Genomic DNA, 21,641 nt, shown 5'->3' on the forward strand with positions numbered 1-21,641 from the left:
TTATTATTATTATTATTATTATTATTATTATTATTATTATTATTACAGTGCAAGAACTAGGCTCTGACTCTTTGGAATTGTTTGCCTATTAGTTCAAATTCACCTGACTTTCTGTCGTTTAGTTTTATTTATAAGCATACAAGTAGTGACCCGAAACACCTGGAGTATTATTACAGCTTCTTAGCTAGAAAATGTTTTGCGATTGTAAACAAGATACCTGATATAAAGGTTTTCCCCATATCTGCATATTAATTGCTAAGAAACACAGTGCCTCTACAAATTCTTCTCGTCCTCCACACACACACACACCGCCTTTGAGAGTGAGTTAAGTGTGTGACGGGGAATCATCCAAACCCCCTGAGTTTCATTATGAGTTTAATTTGCCTTGGTCTCTGCTGGAGTGCTGCTAGCTATTATTTATTTAAGTAGATCTTAAAGGCTTTAAGATGAATTTAAGAATCCAAAAACCTGGAGCAAGAAGTGAAGAGATTCTCCCAAGTATTGCGGATGCCCAGAGAAGGTTTAATACTGGACGAGCGTGAGGGAGAGCGATGCATGTGACGTCCATTAATCCTAATGGTTATAGATTAGTGAGAAAATAGAGTGCTCTGGGCTTTTCTGCCATAGGAGGCATTGTTCAACAGTACATTTTCCCCCCTTGGCACTCACTAGTAGTAAAAATTGATGTTTGTGACTTCCTTGTTTTTCTGTGTTGCGTAATTGTGATTTTTCCAAGTTACCTCTGTTAAGACATTTGCCGGCTTTCATAAAAAGGACAGTGAATCATTCAGCAGAAATCATTTATGCAATTCAAGTGCTGTATTTAAGTCCTGTTGCTTTAAAATAATATAATACCATTCATCCCCTTTAAAAAATGATGGCTTTTAAAATCCAAGTTGCAGGCTCTGAAAGTGCCTCGAGATTTTACTTCAATGACCAAGGTAGCAAAAATAACAATTTTCCCCTTTAGAAATAATATCTCTGCTCATCCTGACTATGGGGAAGATGATGCCAGTGGAACCACAAAAGCAGTGCACAACAGCACACTGCGTGGAAGCCCTGAGGTGTTATTCGGCAACAAGAGCACATCAGAAATCAGACAAACAGAATTGTCCAATGTGGTCATGAGAATTTATAGAATTGGAAGAGACCATGAGTCTCATTCAATCCACTCCCCTGCAAAGCAGGGATCTTTTGCCGAATGTGGGGCTTGCACCCATAATGACTGATTGCACTCTGGTAAAATGGAAGTGTGGGTTCAGAGAACCAATATTCAGTCCCATAAAATGCTAACAAGATTGATGAAGGCATAAGTGAAGCTGTGGATTGAGAACATGAGGAGGATTTGGAAGATGCTAAGGAGAGATGAATGGACGCAGGTGGCGCTGTGGGTTAAACCACAGAGCCTAGGACTTGCCGATCAGAAGGTCGGCGGTTCGAATCCCCATGACGGGGTGAGCTCCCGTTGCTCGGTCCCTGCTCCTGCCAACCTAGCAGTTCGAAAGCACGTCAAAAGTGCAAGTAGATAAATAGGTACCACTCTGGCGGGAAGGTAAACAGCGTTTCCATGCGCTGCTCTGGTTCGCCAGAAGTGGCTTAGTCATGCTGGCCACATGACCCGGAAGCTGTACGTCGGCTCCCTTGGCCAATAAAGCAAGATGAGCACTGCAACCCCAGAGTTGGCCACGACTGGACTGCAACTGGTCTGGAGTCCCTTTACCTTTTAAGGAGAGATGAGGAAAATGTCTTCCTCCCAGTGCTGTTGGACTCCGACTTGCATCCATCGTAGCATGCCCAGCGGTCAGGGATGATGGGAGTTGTAGTCTAACAACACATTGAGAGCCACAGGTCTCCCATCCCTGAAGTGAAATATATGGATTTAAGCGGGGGAGGATCACTTGGTGTGATAACAGGAAAGGCCTTTAGTCCAAAAATGATGCTCCATAGGGCACTGCACATACTGTTTCTTTTTAAAGCACTCCTAGGTCCATAGATATTTTACAAGCAAGCTTCATGCCTCCTCCCCTCAAAAAAATTATTCATTTTTTAAAATGTCAGTCCAGCCAGGAGGAGACTTTTTTTTCACATAAGGTAGTCCCAATCCATTTAGGAGATTATAAATAATAACCAGCACTTTGAAATTGTACCGGAAATCAAGTGTAAATGAAAAAGAATGGCTGTGACATTATTATGATTAACCTGTCCTGATAAGAAACCACTCCAGTCACTGTGTTCTGCCCAGGTTTCCTAAATGCTCTTCAAGGGGAGCCCCACATAGAGCGCATTGCAGTACTCAAATCTGCATGTCACTAGGGTCCAAGAGGCAATGGCCAGATCTGCCACAGCATTAATTCTGTGCCTTGTATGCGGCCAGATAAGCAAAATCTGTGTTTTCTGCCTCCTCGGTGCATTTATAGCGATCCACATACTGCAGCCTCCCGTGAGTCAAACGTGTCTCTTTGCCACAAAATGTGCACTCTGCCGTTTTCACAAACGACAGTGTTTCCTTGTTGCCCTATGGAAATGATCTCGTTTAGGAACAGTGGCACGTGAGAAGCATCCAAGGAAAAGGAAACAGCGGCACTAACTCCAAATCTCTCAAAGTGAGGCAAATCTCAGTTGGTACTAAGGCGCCTATTTATTGAGGGACTCCAGAAAATTTATCGTGCCTGACACATTCTGGGCATAAAATAACTCTTCATCAGAGGCAATAATCATTTCATGTCTAGAGCATGAAATGTTTTCTACTTGAGCGAGTACTTGTCAGTAAAAGCACCCTGTGAGGTTCTCCTCACTTTCTCTAGACTTGGATTTTGGACACTTTGGTAACAGGAAGTCCGGACATCTGCAATAGGGGTGAGGGTCACAACTAGATTTTTTGTTAGGCACCCATTTCTTATTGCTGCCTTTGAGTCATTTGCTTTGCAAGGTCCCCTGTATTGTATGTAGGCAGGCCACTGCATGCTGGGATGTTTAGGCCAGCGGCGGGAAACAGGGTGTTTCATTTGACGCTTAGCTTTTCTGTATTATTAATAATAATAATTTATTATTTATGCCCCGCCCATCTGGCTTCCCCAGCCACTCTGGGCGGCTTCCAAAAGAATATTAAAATACCGTGATACATCAAACATTAAAAGCTTCCCTAAACAGGGCTGCCTTCAGATGTCTTCTAAAAGTCTGGTAGTTGTTGTTCTCTTTGACATCTGGTGGGAGGGCGTTCCACAGGGAGGGCGCCACTACCGAGAAGGCCCTCTGCCTGGTTCCCTGTAACTTGGCTTCTCGCAGTGAGGGAACTGCCAGAAGGCCCTCGGTGCTGGACCTCAGTGTCCGGGTAGAACGATGGGTGTGGAGACGCTCCTTCAGGTATACTGGACTGAGGCTGTTTAGGGCTTTAGAGACGGAAGCTACCACTTGTTGTTGTTTGAACTAAATGGAAGGAAGGTGATGGTGAAGCCTTATTTTAGAATGTGCGGGAATACTGTAATACCTCTGCGAACGTCCGCCTCGTCTAGCGTCCATTCCGGCGAACGTCTGCAGCAAACCCGGAAGTACCGGAACGGGTTACTTCCGGGTTTGCCACTCGCGCATGTGCAGAAGAGCTAAATCACGCTTCACGCATGCGCAGAAGCGCAAACCACTCCGCGCCCAGACGCAGCACTTTGCCCTGCATCCTTTTCGGCTAGCGACCGGGGCTCCAGAACAAGGTACCACTGTAATGATTTCACATCCATAGCCTTTATTTTATTTTTTACATGTTATCTGTACATCCAATTCTTATATATTTCGTGATATGTTTAGATGTGTCCTGTACAAAAATAATTCTGTCTGTGGGTGCACACAAGTGTATGTGCAAATGAGTACTCAGAGTTTCAGCCCAGCTTCCCACATCTTTGCAATACGTTTGATAGATTTACTGCCCAGTGAGTGACTTGCATGCTGTTTTAGTACTGCCTTGCCCCTTCTCTCATGCTTCAAGGAATGTGTCCACTTTAAAAAAAAAAAAAAAAGATTTCATGTGCCACATCTAAACTTATTCTATTGAATATGCAGTGGTGCCTCGCAAGACGAAATTAATTTGTTCTGCGAGTTTTTTCGTCTTGTGAATTTTTTCGTCTTGCGAAGCACCACTGTGCATTGACGGTTTCCCATATGAATGCATTGGTGGTTTTAAAAAAAAGGCGCAAGACGTTTTTGTCTTGCGAAGCAAGCCCATAGGGAAATTCGTCTTGCGAAGCAACTCAGAAAACGAAAAACTCTTTCGTCTTGCGAGTTTTTCGTCTTGCGAGGCATTCGTCTTGCTAGGTACCACTGTACATTTGTGTGTCTCCCATTCACCCCCTCCCCCCCAAAAACCCCCCCAGAAACAATATTTAAAATGTCAAATTGCTTTGGGGAGGAAATTGAAGTGTGACACCATCACTGTTCAGCCAATCAGCACAACGCAAAGTTGATTTCTGCTGTAAGAATGAAGACTGAACAAATGTGGCAAATGTTCTTCCACTGTGTGTTTGCCCGTCAGATTTCTGTACACCCACAAACCCAATTCTGTCTAATGGTCTTTGGAGATTGACCTTGGACTCTTCTGCACGCACGACATGCATTCTGCCGCTGAGCAAAAGCTTTTCTTAAGGGGCTAGTTTGCCAGTGCAGAAACTAGACTATTGTCCCATGCAGACGTCTTCTTGATTGCTCTCAGCACCATAGTCTCCCAGGTGTGCCAGGGAGGCTGTGCTTCTCAGCCTTTCCCAATGAGACGTCACACTGTGGATTTGAACCTGAAAACTATTTCATGTTTGACCTCAGCTGTTCCACCACCTTAGGATTCTGTAGATGATCACTGATCTCCGCACATTCATCCTTATACTTCTGGTTTAAATCATAACAGGAGCTCAAAAAGAGTGCTTTAAAAAAAATAATTTAATGCTCTTTAATATTTGTGTAATGGCACCTTGCTGTACCTGTGATAGGTGCCATAGAAATATTTTGTAACATCAATATTCTTAGGCAGGCTCCAGATGCAGCAACACTTAACAGATTGCAACCTCATTTCAGCTGAGCCTGAAGCCTTTCAGCTATGGAAAATAACAGTACTTGTTCAAGTCCCCAGGCAAAGATAATTCCCTCCCCCCAACAACACACCCTTTCCTTCTGCTGTGGAAGGAAATTTTGAAAAGTGTCATTTTCCACGGTTCAGCTAGTTGTACTGAAAAAACCTACTGCCAGCTTCTCTAAAGACATTTAGACAAGGCACAGAAACCAATTGCTCACTGAACCCATGAACCACCTGGGTAGGCACCGAGAGCTAGGTCCTCCAACTTGATACCAGTCTTGAAATATGCCAGTGTAGTATATTTATTTTTATAGCCATCTTGACTGAAATTATGCACTGCACCATTGTACTGGGAAAACACTCCTATAAATTCTTCCTACTTTGGCTGCTTTGCACACTAGGTTTTGACAAAGATTTAATGGTGCTTCTTGTCCCAATTGGACTTGGGCCCCAGGGAGATTAGACTGGCCTCGACCAGAGCCAGGGCCTTTTCAGCCGGTGGGATGCTCTCTCACAAGAGACCAGGGCCCTGCGAGATTTGGCATCCTTCCGTAGGGCCTGCAAGACGGAGCTGTTCCGCCAGGCCTTTGGTCAGGGTTCGGTCTGACTCATTTTCTCTTTGTATAAGAACAAGCACGAAGGAGGTTTCCCAGCCCACTCACAGGTCCCTATAATATCAGTGGAAACAGTTGGTCCTGGCAAGTATTAACCACTTTCAATTTTAACCTGATTAATTTTAATTTATTTGAATTAATTTTGGGGTGCATTTTAATCAATTGATTGATTGCTTGTTTTATGAATTTTGTATTATTTATATGATGTTAGCCACTCTGAGCCTAGATCTGGCCGGGAAGGGCAGGGTACAAATAAATTATTATTATTATTATTATTATTATTATTATTATTATTATTATTATTATGTGCTGGCCTTAGTTTTCTCTCAAGTGGTATAGTGCCACTTACTCAGGGTTCATTGTAGTACTGCGCCTTAGTTACACCTTCATAATAGGTGGATCATGCCCACCTAATGCAGAAGCAGTCTTGTTATGATAGATCTGGTGCTGTTTCACATATTCATCAATCCATTTATAAACCACACCTGTGGGAATTACATGCATATGTTCATTGTCAAGTTGTGCAGATGCCTGGTTATCATCTTCCAAAGCAACTACTCTGTTTCAAAAATGGAAAGCGTAATGCTGGTGGTCAACAAAAGAGGTTTAAAGACTCTCTCAAGGGAAATCTAAAAAAAATGTAAACCGACAACTGGGGAACACTGGCCTGAGAGAGCTCCAGTTGGAGAACAGCCTTTACCAAAGGTGTCATGGACTTTGAAGCGTGCAAACTCAGGATGAAAGGGAGAAACGTGCTAAGAGGAAGGCATGTGTGGCAGACCCTCACTGTGATCAGCTCCCGCTTGGAAACCTATGTCCCCACTGTGGACATAGTAGTAAGCATGCATTTAGTTTAGTACTCTGTGACCATTCCATGGACTCTACACTCCTCCCCATTTCCTCCTCCAACAGTGAAACAGAGACAAACTGTGGTCAGCTTTAACTATGGTTTGTCCACACAAGTTAACTTCAAACCATTGTTTATAATTCTGGCTTGTTCGGATAAACTACAGTGGTACCTCGGGTTAAGTACTTAATTCGTTCCGGAGGTCCGTACTTAACCTGAAACTGTTCTTAACCTGAAGCACCACTTTAGCTAATGGGGCCTCCTGCTGCTGCCGCGCCGCCAGAGCACGATTTCTGTTCTCATCCTGAAGCAAAGTTCTTAACCCAAGGTACTGTTTCTGGGTTAGCAGAGTCTGTAATCTGAAGCGTATGTAACCTGAAGTGTATGTAACCCGAGGTACCACTGTATAGTCAAAAGTAATTAGAATCATAGAATCATAGAGTTGGAAGAGACCACAAGGGCCATCGAGTCCAACCCCCTGCCAAGCAGGAAACACCATCAGAGCACTCCTGACATATGGTTGTCAAGCCTCTGCTTAAAGACCTCCAAAGAAGGAGTCTCCACCACACTCCTTGGCAGCAAATCCCACTGTCAAACAGCTCTTACTGTCAGGAAGTTCTTCCTAATGTTTAGGTGGAGTCTTCTTTCTTGTAGTTTGGATTCATTGCTCCGTGTCCGCTTCTCTGGAGCAGCAGAAAACAACCTTTCTCCCTCCTCTATGTGACATCCTTTTATATATTTGAACATGGCTATCATATCACCCCTTAACCTCCTCTTCTCCAGGCTAAACATGCCCAGCTCCCTTAGCCGTTCCTCATAAGGCATCGTTTCCAGGCCTTTGACCATTTTGGTTGCCCTCCTCTTACATCTCCCAATGGTTAGTTGAGAATCTAAGGAAATGATTCCAGTGTTTCTTTGACTTTAGAGGTGAGGTGTGTGGGGAGCACGTGGTAACAATTCTGTGGCTGTCCTGCTGCCCGAAATTTCTAATTTCGTGTTGAGGTGTGCAAAAACTCATCATGTTGGCAGGTTCTGTGCACAGCCTGTCCCCCTATGAAGTGGCGATAGTAACCAAGGTGAGTTACTGCCTGGTAGATTATCAAGTGTTGCATATTTATTGGAGGAAAGGGAAATATTGGATAAATAGTGGGTAGGATCATATTTTGTATTGGAGGAAAAATATGTGAGATCTAAGTGTGAAAATATGCTATCTTGAGCTACAGGGAATTCCAGAGGTATGTGGCATTACTTTTGGACTGTTGAGGGCATACTTCAAAACCTTTTAAATGGAAGTTATATTTTTATTACTTAAGAATTTTACCTTTTTTAATCTGTTGAGTAAGGGGGAGCATAGTGATGCATTATGAGATCTCAAAATGCTCCTTATGGAAATTTGGCAAGACAGGGAAAGTCTGGATAAAATAAGGTGCAGGGCAAGTAATGCAACCTTTTCTTTTATTTGGCTTTGGTTCAGAAATGACCCTGGAAATTAAAATGGAAAAGAGTTTGAGATTTCAAGATGACTGAGATTTTAACATAACATGTCACAGAAGGTAGTAATAACAGGATTGATCTGCTAGCATAACCTCTGAATGCAGCATGCTAAAAGTAGTGGCAGAACATATACTTTGTCAATGAGATTTTTTAGGCACTCAATGAATTGTTAATTGCAGTGGGAGTTCTTGACTGTGTGTTTGCTTCCTCTGATGCACATTGTTTTGGAAGAAATGGGTCCGTATTCATTTGGGCTTCTATTCAAATATACCATATTTTTTGCTCTACAAGACTCACTTTTTCCCTCCTAAAAAGTAAGGGAAAATGTGTGTGCGTCTCATGGAGCGAATGCTGGCTGCGCAGCTATCCCAGAAGCCAGAACAGCAAGAGGGATTGCTGCTTTCACTGCGCAGCGATTCCTCTTGCTGTTCTGGCTTCTGGGATTCAGAATTTTTTTTCTTCTTGTTTTCCTCCTCCAAAAACTAGGTGCGTCTTGTGGTCTGATGCGTCTTATAGAGCGAAAAAAATATGGTACTCTCTGCTCTTTCAGGCTGAACTCCAGTTTCCTAAGGTGAATTTGCCAGTCTAAATAGGCGTGTTGTACATATGGATTCGTCTGATTGAGGCAGCATGTGGACCACAGTTGTGTGATTCCTTCATGCATCCAACTTGTAGTTTGCTACGCATTTACAGCACCAAATCCAAAGCTGTATTTGTGTCTGATTGGTTTGATACTCATAGCACTAATATGAAAAGCTGATAATTGAGAAGAAGTCAAAGGTGTCCAGGGTCTTCAGTTTGTGTGTAAATTCAGTGACATAAAAGTTATTGATAAAGATTTCCAAAAGGCAGATTGTCAGGGAACTGCCATCGGAGCGGGAGGCAGAGAGGAGGCTCCATAGGGATGGCGGAGAGGGTCCCAGTAGGGAGAGAGGCAGCCCATCCGCTGGGGAAGGAAATCAGCGTAACACCAGTGGAGAAGGGGGGCAGATGGGGGAATCGGAGAGGTGGCTCCAGGACTCTTCGCAGGAGACCAGCGGAGAGGGCACGAGTACTCCGTTGCCCACACCCACCTTGCGCAGAAAACTTCCGCGCAGGCAAAGGGGGAGGAGAGTGGGCGTCAAACAGCTTCTATGTTGGAAGAGGTTTAAGAAACGCCCACTGACGGATTCTGCCAGCGACTGAGGCAGCCACGGAACTTGAGGCTGTCCAGACAGAAAGGGTTCAACCAGGCAACCTAGCCAGGATTAACGGCAACTTACGCACGAGCAACCCCTAGAACCATTACACAGATTTTACTAATTACGGTAGTTCTCATCATTCAGCCCAATAGCAATGTGAAGGTTTTTCCTATCCTTAGTTCTAACATCTAATGTTCATAATGTACCAGTAGACCAGTATGTTTGTTGTGTAAGACAGTATCACACTGGTTTAGATAGTTTGGCTTAGGCTGCCATCATTGTTGAAGCAAGTATCTGAAACACTCTCTAGCCTTTTCTACTTGTAGGGTACGTCCAAAGGAAGAATACCTTTGACTAATTGTAATATTTCATTCTCGTTGAAAAAATCAGGTATATAATGGAAAACATTTTACTTTTTTTAAAAAGAAATATATTTTCTAAAGATAAAAGTGTTCGATAGATGAGTCCAGGGAAGGTTGTTGGCATATTTGCTCCGACATTTTCCGTTCATCTCTCTTTCCAGCACACCAAGAGCAGCTATCATATTGGCCAGAATATAAGCCGCGCCTGAATATAAGCGGCACCTTTAAAATTCGGGGGGGGGGGGGAGAAGAAAAGACAATACCCAAATATAAGCCACTCCCTTAAAATTCCGCAGGCACTCACACCTGTTCCGTTTTACCGTATGTCTGTTTCAGCAGCAAGATTGTAAAAGCCAATTTTTCTAAGGTCGCGAATTTAAGCCACACTAACTTTTCACGGTCGGAATTTGGGGGGGGAGTGAGGCTTATATGCAGGCCACTATGGTATTTTTCAAAGCTTGTTCTCTTATCAGTCCTTGGATGTTCCTCTAAAGAAGTCATCCTTTTTAGCCGTTGCTATATTCAAATATAAACGTCCTAACTGCACAATTACTGCAGTTCTTCATTTTGCAAAGGTAGCCTCTCCTTAGCGGCATTTATTTATTTATTTATTTATTTATTTAGTAAGTAAGTAAGTAAGTAAGTACCATAAGTAAGTAAGTAAGTAAGTAAGTATACCACCCTGTATGTGTAGATCTCTGAAGCAACTGGGTAAAATCAATTTCCAGAGTGGTAGCTGTTGCAGCCATAAAAAAGTGTGAAAGTTGTCACAAGACTCTTCATTGTTTTTAGGTAAGAGAAGAGGGGAGGAGGCCAGCTTCAATGCTTATATACTACTCAGGCAATTGGAGGAAAGCTCACTGATAATTTCAGTGCATAAAAATTGAATTTTAAGCTACGTAATAGTATTTAGCAGTGAAACCGAAGGGCTTGCTTGTAAGGTAAATTGTTTTTGGTTTTATCCCTTGTATTCCGCTTCTTTACCCTCAGAAGCTATATGCATAGTAGAAAATGATTGCTTGGATGATCCAGAGGATTAGATTTCCATCTCATCAGATAATGACAATGTTCTTCCTCGGTCTCATTTCTCTGACTTGGGGGATGGGGGGGGGTTCGTTTGCCTTCTCCTTTTGCAACTGTTCTGTGTTTCAGTGCATTCCGCTCATTTGCCATGGAAATGTTTCTGGCCATCTTCCGGTGTGAGTTTCTGCATCTGCCCTTAAATCTGTGTTTGATTTATCCAGCAATTTCCTAGGTGAATGTGAGAGAGAACCACTATTGCACAGAGTTAATATGCCAGAGGAAAACATATATGTCTGATGAGCACGTGTGCAGGTCTCTCCAAACTCAAAATATAGCCTAGAATCAAGACTTAAAGAAAATTAGTGGTGTAAATCATGGGTGGGCAAACTAAGGCTCGGGGGCCGGATCCGGCCCAATCGCATTCTAAATCCAGCCCCACAGACAGTCTGGGAATCAGAGTGTTTTTACATGAGTAGAATATGTGCTTTTATTTAAAATGCATCTCTGGGTTATTTGTGGGGCATAGGAATTCATTCGCGTGTTTTTTCAAAATATAGTCTGGCCCCCCACAAGGTCTGAGGGACAGTGGACCGGCCCCCTGCTGAAAAGTTTGCTGACCCCTGGTGTAAATCATATATGCAATGCTTTTGCAGTAATCTAGCATATCATGCCTGGAGCCATTTATCCTTGTGTATGACCACCAAAGCAGCTGTTTTCATTAGGATAGTCACCAGTTGATATCTCAGTGCAATATTGACCAATGCAAAAAATATTTAATTTCTTAATCGTGTCTCCCTGATTTGATTGTATGTGTGTGTGTGTGTACACATGCACACAATATGTATTATGGATTAAGAGTAATATGTTATAAAACAAATAGCAAACTTTGATATTCAAGCGGGTGTTTACATCAGAATGTCCACATTAGTACCCAGTAATTGCATAAAGCAGCTGTGCAAGCCTTGATAGTAATTATGCTGATTTATTTTGCTTGAGAAGAGAGAGAGAAATCTAGTTGCACTAAGGCAGTACTGCAGGAGGTAAGGAGTGGAAGCTGCAGAAGGAAACTCTGTAGGAAGAGAAAATGATTAAAACAAGATTGATTGGTCGGGACTAAAGTGTTCATTTGTATTCCATTCTCCGCTGTGCTGCAGAGAAGAGGAGAAATAGCCACTCCTGACATTCTGGAATAGCAAAGGGAGGAGGGGAGGGGAGGATAATATCTATCAGAGGCAACAAGAGCATTTAATTTTCCAAAGACTATGATTAAACAAATGTTTCTGCTGCCTGGAAGCCTTTGCAGACATTTGTGGGGACAAAATTAGAGGAGGCAATTTGTCTGCAGTAATAGGCACACATAGGATGGCCCGGCGATGTGCATATTCATAGCATTGGTTTTCCCCAGCTCTGTCTGTTGCCTGATAGCAAATGCATTCCCAAGGAAGTGGATCTCATCCCCCTCAGATCCCTGAGAAGTTTGTTGGCGGGAATGTCAACCTACTCCCACTGCTTGAAACTCCTGAGCCTAGAAAAACCAACAGCTGTAAGGAAGGTCAGTTGCCGCAATCAGGAAGTGGAGCCTTTTGCCTGTGAATACTTAGTCCGGGCTATATAGATCTTCCAGTTGCTCCAGAACAACTGCTGAGATACCTTGCATATTCTACCTCACCTGCAGGATTGCGAAATGTGGCCCTGAAACACATACCTTATTATTATTATTATTATTATTATTATTATTATTATTATTATTAGTACCCCGCCCATCTGGCTGGGTTTCCCCAGCCACTCTGGGCGGCTTCCAACAAAGATGAAAAATACACTAAAATGTCCCATATTAAATACTTCCCTGAACAGGGCTGCCTTCAGATGTCTTCTGAATGTCAGGTAGTTGTTTATCGCTTTGACATCTGATGGGAGGGCGTTCCACAGGGCGGGTGCCACTACCGAGAAGGCCCTCTGCCTGGTTCCCTGTAACTTGGCCTCTCGCAGTGAGGGAACCGCCAGAAGGCCCTCGGAGCTGGACCTCAGTGTCCGGGCAGAACGGTGGGGGTGGAGACGCTCCTTCAGGTATACTGGACCGAGGCCGCTTAGGGCTTTAAAGGTACCTAGGACTCTTTCCAAGGTGCTGATCCTGCTTTGCCTTGCCTTCCTAGAACCCCAGAGCTACTGATCACCCCCTTGCTTGGGCCATCACTTATCCATGATAGTGGGCATCCCCATTGACCAGAACCCCCCAAAAAGTGTTCTTGGAAAGCAAAATAAACGTTTTTTTTATTTTAAAAAAATAATGCTGAAAAATTAGTGAACTGGACCCCGCTTTCTTCATTCAAATGGGACCATGAAATTGGGAGAAGCATTTGCATTCATGCTTAGAAACATATTCCTTCAGACATCCCTCTGTGTGTTCAGTGTCAACTTAAATCACTGATAATCCCGTGGCAAAAATGCCGCTCTAGTTGTATGAAATGTATCTAGTGCTTTCTGGCAATCCTGTGTTTGGAGTCCTTCAAAGTCTGGGCTGCCATTCACAACATTGCTGAGTAGCAAGAAGTATATCTAAACCATGTTCTGTCTATACCAGCTTGGGATATGGCTCAGCTGGTGCCTTCTGCATCTCATCCTGGATGATGTAGCTGAGCAGGGCTCCATTTCCAGGCTTTCTTCAGGGGAAGTCGGGACCTTCTTAAAGATATACTAGGTTTTCTCCAGTGTCTTTGTTCAGACATTGTAGAAAGCACCTAGATGACCCTTGTGGTCCTTTCCAACTTTACAATTATATGAATCTACCCAGTAGTGATGTATGGAAGTGAGAGCTGGACCATAAAGAAGGCTGATTGCCGAAGAATTGATGCTTTTGAATTGTGGTGCTGGAGGTGTTGTAAATAAAAATATGCCCTTTTCCCTTATGGGGTATCCAAGAGCCCATATGGAGTCCTTACATAGGTTCCCTATTGGTAGGAGAAAATAACAGAGGCCAACCAGAGAATATTGAGAAGCAAAGCAGCTAGTAAGCCTGATCTTTATTGACAGGGTGCAACAGGGTGCTCCCCTCACATGCAGGAGAGGAGGAGGACCCACAAAATTGCTGTGCAAGGGCTTATAAAGACTTTTGAAATTCCCATCCTGTAGATCAAGACCACCCCCAGAAACATTATACATACATCACAGAAGGGGTGTAACCTAAGACCACCCCTCAGAAAAGGCGGTCTAAAACAGAACATTTCCGTGTTGTTGTCTCCTGTCGCTTTGTTTATTTCCTGTCTGGCAGGTTACTTGATTGGATTTCTTGGGGAGCCTGGTCAGTCTTTTGTAATGATAAGGCTCACACCTTTATTCAAACACAGACATACCCTTAAGACAGGATTTGTGAAGGAAGAGACAATGGGGAGGCTTTTCCATTTTGATCTTGCAGAGAAAACATTTGGTCAGTTTAGGAATCAAAATGGTTCCAGGTTGGTCTTCCTGTGTTGATCTATGTATGTGCGGTTATGAACATTACCATATATCTAAGACCATAAATTCTTATCACAGAGGAGACTCTTGAGAGTCCCATGGACTGCAAGAAGATCAAACCTATCCATTCTTAAGGAAATCAGCCCTGAGTGCTCATTGGAGGGACAGATCCTGAAGCTGAGGCTCCAGTACTTTAGCCACCTCATGAGAAGACCAAACTGTGGGAGGCAGTGGAAGACAGGAGTGCCTGGCATGCTGTGGTCCATGGGGTCACAAAGAGTCGGACACAACTAAACAACTAAACAACAACCATTCCTTCCCCACTGTACTTACATGATAAGCTGACACCTACCTGTGCATAATTGTGTATAGAAAGTCTCAATTCATATCAATGTTGGAAGGACTCAAACATGTACATTGTTCAGATTTATCCTTTTATCTCATTTGTTCACCCATAGTGTGTGTGTGTGTGTGTGTGTGTGTGTGTGTCAGTCAGACCCACAAAGAGATAGCAATGAAAGGGAGAGGGGCGGATCAAAATAATGAGAAATTCACTGCAAAAAAAAAGTCCTTGTAAAGGCATTCCCAAAGCAATTCACACGTGGAGAGCCTGTGGAGAGCCTGCCCTTACAGCCTACAGTAGGATGTCTGAAGGAAATATCATGAGATTGAAAAGGAGTCCTGTTGCTAGAGGAATTTTGAAATGTGCTGATAAGTAAAGGCAGGTTTACATGAGACCAAGCTTGTTGCCCGATTGTATAGTAAGAAAGCAGATTCCTGTCACGTCTCGGGGTGTCAATATTTGTGGGCCAGTTCATCTTTAACAGGGGTCAGCAAACTTTGTCAGCAGGGGGCCGGTCCACTGTCCCTCAGATCTTGTGGGGGGCCAGACTATATTTTTTTTGGGGGGGGGGGGAATGAACAAATTCCTGTCCACCACAAATAACCCAGAGATGCATTTTAAATAAAAGCACACATTCTACTCATGTAAAAACACGCTGATTCTCGGACTGTCCGCGGGCCTTGGGTTGCCTCCGCCTGGTCTTTAGCATTGGCAGTTGCTGTGGCCATGGTAGCTTAAACAGCATTAATCAGTTTACTACTTTTAACTTTTGAGGGACTCCTTTTCCATGACGAGGTAATTTCACCTGAGATAATTTATTTAAGGGGATAAATTCAGCAGCTGTCCTAGAGATCGTTTTGATGGGCTGAGATTAGTCCATTGTAGTAACAATCTGCGTTGGCGCAACGGGCGCAGGTTACAAATGCCTTTTATTATCCCAGTGTGTCAGTTTTGAATGTGGTTAATTCGGTATAGAAGGCCCAAGAGATCCATCTTTTAAACAGAATGTATGCTCTGATCGGCGTGGTGGTTTCATGACACCAAGAAGCTCAGTTCTTAGGCTGCAATCCTAGCCCCTGGAAGGCCCATCAAAATTAAACTGTATTCACAGCTTACTGCCTGTGTTTAGCAAGGGCAGAAGGTGAGAAAGAGGGGGGAATGCCCTTTCATTGTGCCAGATCCCAGACTGATACAGTGAAGAGGCCCAAATTAGGCCTTTCTCCACCACATGGTAGCAAGGCTTGCTCAGGATTCAGCAGAACCCGCGCTGCGCCCACCCCTCCTGAAGGCCGAGGGTTTCTGCTGCCTATTGCTGGTAGGGATGTTGAGGCCTGTAGTTTGGGCAGGCAGTTTTGGAGGCTGTTAGTCGGAACCAAGGGATGGAAAGCCAGTTGGCTTGGCCCCAGCCGGAGCATCTCCCTTCTCAGCCTTGCCGCTGCGGAGATCCATCAGTCATCCTCCTCCGACGTGCGTCCACGACTCATGCTGCTGTGCATGCAAGAGCACACATTACTTGGCAGAGTAAACACAACAGAACAGGCTCGAGGCATGGATACTATACTAAACTATGCATTTATTATACATAAATCAGGACAAAGAAAAACATGGCCTCTCTCCTTGTCATTCTTCTCGGAGAGAGTGAAAACAAAAGCAATACAGAGCGGATGTTCCGCTCACGGGACTCCAGCAATCTGTGCTGGAATGTAAACAGACATGTGACATGTTACAATGCCACATATCCTCAGCAAGGGTGGAGTGGAATTCCCAACACTGCTCTCCAAGGCTTCCCTGCCAGTGGCAGAGGCCCCCATCCCACCTCAGTTCCGGAGACTGACACCTCTGCTGCAGCCAGACTTCCTCCCCTGCAGCAGATCAGGGGTTTGGATTTCTTTTTTAGTCCTCCTGGTGAAAGATGGTGACTCTCCAGTACCTCTGCTCCTGTACTTCCTTGAACATGCAACTAGGCTCTCAGGTCCTATGTTGCAGCGCCTCCGCTCTCTCCTTTAGAAAGTCTGCATGCATACTACTTAGCTGCTCCTTAACATTATGAATGCAGTCTCATACCTCTGGACATCAGTATCACCCCATCAATCACCATCTTCAGAAATCGTTTAAAAACTCAGCTTTTTCCTCCCTTCCTTTTTCTGTTTGTTTGTTTCCTTGAGGACTCCATGTTGTACACTTCTATGACTTGCAGTGTTCTGAAATAAAGAGATTATTCCCACCCCTAAGAACAATTACCATCAGCCAATGCTATGGGAATTGCATCTCTGAAAATACTGGCGTTATCCAGAGAGGCAGTACTAGAACGCTCATCTCCTGGGTTCCATCGAACCACAATACTGTTCTGTTGCATATACTCGTGCACTGATAATACGATTCTGTAGCACTTTTATCTATCGGCACTATGTGTGAGAGTGAGAAAGCACCCACATATAAATTGCACGTGACAAGTGCACATGTGTTTATTTCTCCACACACAGATGTGCTTTCATTGCATGACAATATGCATATGGTTCCTGTGAATAATGTTTGAGGTTATCTGTGCTCACATCAGCAACATCCTTTTTGTGCACAGATTTTTTTGCCGGAGGAAGACGAACTGTTACCCTAACTAAGCAGAATGCTCTTCCCCAAAAGAGGAACAAAATACAGTGGAACCTCTACTTTACAACCATAATCCATTCCGAAGGTCCGGTCATAACTAGAAACATACATAAGTAGAGGCGCACTTTTCCATAGAAAGTAATGGAAAAGTGAATTGATCAATTCTAGACGATGAAACACCCCCCAAATAAAAACACCCAGTAATTTAACACAGATTTTACTGTCTGAGACCATAGATCCATAAAATGAAGACAATAATCCATGTACTGTACAGTGGTACCTCAGGTTACATACGCTTCAGGTTACATATGCTTCAGGTTACAGACTCCGCTAACCCAGAAATAGTACCTCGGTTTAAGAACTTTGCTTCGGGATGAGAACAGAAATTGTGCTCTGGTGGCACGGCGGCAGCAGGAGGCCCCATTAGCTAAAGTGGTGCTTCAGGTTAAGAACAGTTTCAGGTTAAGAATGGACCTCCAGAACAAATTAAGTACTTAACCCGAGGTACCACTGTAATAACAGTTCTGTTGACATCTATTTTATGGGTTAGCCCTCACTGTTCTATAAAATAAATAAGACAGTACTGTAGATGGGGGGGGAAACATTTTTTTTCCTTACGTTTACTGAGGGTGGGTGGGCTTACCTGGCTACAATCTGGGGGTGGGGCAAGGGTCAGTAAAGAGCTGGTTCACTTCGTCCAGGGTCACTTTTTTTTCTTGCCAGGCCAGGTTCTTCTCTGGACTTCCTCAGGTTAGTTCCTCGGCGGGGTTTGGGGCTGCAGTGCGCCCTGCTGTGCCTCTTGCAGGCGGCACCTCTTCCACAGCTTCGGGGGTGGGATGGGGGCCCTCTCCCCAGTGGCGGAGGCCCCAGCGCTGCTCCGCAGCCGACGGGCTGAGCTCCCGCAAACTGGAGGCCTCTCCCCAGCGGCAGAGGCCCCAGTGCTGCCCCGTAGCTGGCCGGGCGAGCTCCAGGCTGCTGGCAAGGCCTCTGTTCGTATCTAGAGGAATGTTCACAACTCGAAGCACCTACTGAAGGTCGTAAGTAGAGCCATACGTAAGTCGAGGTTCCACTGTAGTCAAGTCCCTTGCAGAGTTTTTCAGGATTAGGATATTGGGACTTTAGCAAACATGCAAGACAGAAACGTGGTTGGATTCACAGACTTTAACTCTCCACCCACCCATCCATCTCTCTCCTTCCCCCTCCCTCGATTGTCATTCTCCTTCCTTGTAATTGCCACCAACTGGACTAAGATATTGTGCTGGGCTTTTTTTTTTAAGAGAATGATTAATGTGCTGAGTGAGGCAGAAATGTTGTCACTTCTTCTTGCAGGATTAATAAATGAAAAACCATGAATCAGCTGTAGATGGATTTTTGTGTGTGTGTGGTGCACTGTTTATTCCACGCTTAAAACATTAAAGCACCCATCTTCTCTTACAAGGTTCTGAAGCCTTTGAAGCTTTTACTTTATTTTATTTATATAACAATCTCCATCCCTTCCTTCTAGTCTCCTCAGGGCACATGCACCCATTTTGAGTTTTCTCCTGTTCTCCAAGGATAAACCACCTTGGGTTTCTGGAAGGTTGATAGACTTATCAGAGGCAATCTTGCGAGACCCTGTGATTGATGTGCTGATGGCTGTAGCCCTTGAGCGATATTTTCTGCTGCTACCAGAGGCTGCAGTCAATTTATCCAAAGCAGAGCAGCTGTGACCATTAGAGATGCCTGCTGCCACTCAGGCTTCTGTGTTCCTCTGTTCCTTCCTCTACCCAGTCTTCTTGGCTTGCTCCTATAAGGGAGAAGTCAGTTCTTATTTGAATCCTCCTACCTTGGTTGTCTCATTTAGACTTTGCTGCCAATTCACAGATTCTAGCTGCTGGTTATTCATCCTCTTTTACTCCAGGCAACATATTTCTGCACTTAAAGGGGTTGTTTCTGTCTCTCTCTTTCTTGAAACTCAATCTAAAGTGTGTCTATAGCATTGTGAGATTTGATATGCTCTTCATATTTTCAGGGGGGAAGGAAAAAGGAAGGCAGCACTACGAAACTGTGGCAGTGACAGCGAATAAAATATACAAATCTAGACCCAGAAGGGCCATGTTTGGAACTGCCACATACAGAATGCAAGCTGTCCTTATTAATAACAGCATATTCCCCGAATAGGACTGTAAAATGTGAGTAGAGGAGACATGCTAAGAGATGTATAAGATTAGGCATGGGGTAGAGAAAGTAGATTGAGAGAAGCTCCCCCCCCCCCCCCGCCCCACTTGCATAATCCTAGAACCAGGGGCCATTCAATGAAACTGAAAGTCAGAAAATTCTAAACGGACAAGAAAATGACTTATTCACACAGTGCTCTGCTAAGGTATGGAATTCATTTCCGCAAGAAGTAGTGATTGCCACCAATTTAGATGGCTTTAAAGGCGAAATAAGTTTAATGTAAGGTAAAGCTATCAATAAGGGAATCAGGTGGCACTGTGAGTTAAACCACAGAGCCTAGGACTTGCCGATCAGAAGGTCGGCAGCTCGAATCCCTGCAACGGGGTGAGCTCCCGTTGCTCGGTCTCTGCTCCTGCCAACCTAGCAGTTTGAAAGCACGTCAAAGTGCAAGTAGATAAATAGGTACCGCTCCGGTGGGAAGGTAAACGGCGTTTCCGTGCGCTGCTTTGGTTCGCCAGAAGCGGCTTAGTCATGCTGGCCACATGACCCGGAAGCTGTACGCCGGCTCCCTTGGCCAATAAAGCGAGATGAGCGCCGTAACCCCAGAGTCGGCCACGACTGGACCTAATGGTCAAGGGTCCCTTTACCTTTTAAAGCTATCAATACCTGTTAGCCATGGGGGTTGTGCTCTTCCTCCATTGCTGAAGGAAGTATGCCTGCGAGGACCAGTTACTGGAAATCACAGGTGAGGATGTGCTGTTTAACTCAGTTCCTGTTTGCAGGTGAGGAACGGCTAAGGGAGCTGGGCATGCTTAGCCTGGAGAAGAGGAGGTTAAGGGGTGATATGATAGCCATGTTCAAATATATAAAAGGATGTCATATAGAGGAGGGAGAAAGGTTGTTTTCTGCTGCTCCAGAGAAGCGGACACGGAGCAATGGATCCAAACTACAAGAAAGAAGATTCCACCTAAACATTAGGAAGAACTTCCCGACAGTAAGAGCTGTTCGACAGTGGAATTTGCTGCCAAGGAGTGTGGTGGAGTCTCCTTCTTTGGAGGTCTTTAAGCAGAGGCTTGACAACCATATGTCAGGAGTGCTCTGATGGTGTTTCCTGCTTGGCAGGGGGTTGGACTCGATGGCCCTTGTGGTCTCTTCCAACTCTATGATTCTATGATTCTAGGTTTCCTGTGGGCATCTGGATGGCTGCTATGAGAAGAGAGTCCTAGACTTGTTAAGTTATCACATTAAGTTGTCATGAACAGGATTGCGCAAAGATTATGTGTCCAGATTCTCGATATCTGTTTCACATTCCATGTGCTGTCTCATATGCATTGTGCAAGCTTATTGCACAGTGATGGGGGTTGTATCAGTATTTATCAAGGTATTTGCGCCTTCTAAAATGGAGATGCACAACTTGGTTTTCAGATAAACCTTTAGAAAATTAACAGCAAACGGCAATTTTAAAGTTTTAAAATCTGTACAAAAAAACGCAAAGCTTCAGTTTAATGTAACATTGAGAAAAATCAAAGTGAAGCTAAAAAAATTATTACACAGCATTTAAGCTAAAAGCTTCTGGAAATTAGAAGTTCTTGAAGGGCAGTTGGACATGGCCAGGTGGACTCTCAGGGAAGGAGTTCTGCATTCTGGGTGCCATAATAGAACTAGTCCAAATATCAGAAAGTGCAGAGACACACAGAGGGGTTCCATTAGATAACATGAAATGGCAGCTGGATTCATATGGGGAAGGTGGCTCCTAAAGCATCCGTAGCCATTAAGAGTTTTAAGAGTTACAGCCAACACAAGGGTTCGTAAAGGAGCTGCAAGACTGATACTGCAAGCATATTCAAGCATCAGGTGCAATAGCAAGAATGAGCCTTTAAGCCCTTACTCTCTTCTACCTAAAAACATTAAATTTAAACTGTTTAAATGCTGGCTATGGTGTTGTTAATTATAGTAACCAGTTCCTAACACGAGTGGACCCAAGACTTAAATCTGCATAGAACCTCTTATTTCCAGTTCTACTTACCGTATTTTTCGCTCTATAACACGCACCCGACCGTAACACGCACGTAGTTTTTAGAGGAGGAAAATCCGTAGGCATGCCACCCGTAGGCATTCCCTCCATAACACGCACAGACATTTCCCCTCACTTTCTAGGAGGAAAAAAGTGAGTGTTATGGTGCAAAAAATACGGTAATTTGCAGCCTGGTTAGGGTTATTCTTTGGTGAAGGGGATGTACTTTGTATGTTCCCTTCAGCATTTGCTTCCTGTTGCTAGGCAGAGATGTGCTATACAGTGGTACCTCAGGTTACAGACGCTTCAGGTTACAGACTCCGCTAACCCAGAAATAGTACCTTGGGTTAAGAACTTTGCTTCAGGATGAGAAAGAAATCGTGTGGCGGCGGCAGTGGGAGGCCCCATTAGCTAAAGTGGTACCTCAGGTTAAGAACAGTTTCAGGTTAAGAATGGAGCTCCGGAACGAATTAAGTACTTAAACCGAGGTACCACT

At 44.1% G+C, this 21,641-nt stretch overlaps 1 protein-coding gene across 11 annotated transcripts in view; it reads left to right on the forward strand.

The window, feature by feature from the left end:
- ELMO1 (engulfment and cell motility 1) overlaps positions 1 to 21,641 on the forward strand; it is a 314,930-nt gene that overhangs the window by 265,176 nt on the left and 28,113 nt on the right. The gene's annotated exons all lie outside the window — the stretch shown is intronic.

The sequence above is a fragment of the Podarcis tiliguerta genome, assembly GCF_965153285.1.
Source record: "Podarcis tiliguerta genome assembly, chromosome: 12".
NCBI classification, from domain to species: Eukaryota; Metazoa; Chordata; class Lepidosauria; order Squamata; family Lacertidae; genus Podarcis; species Podarcis tiliguerta.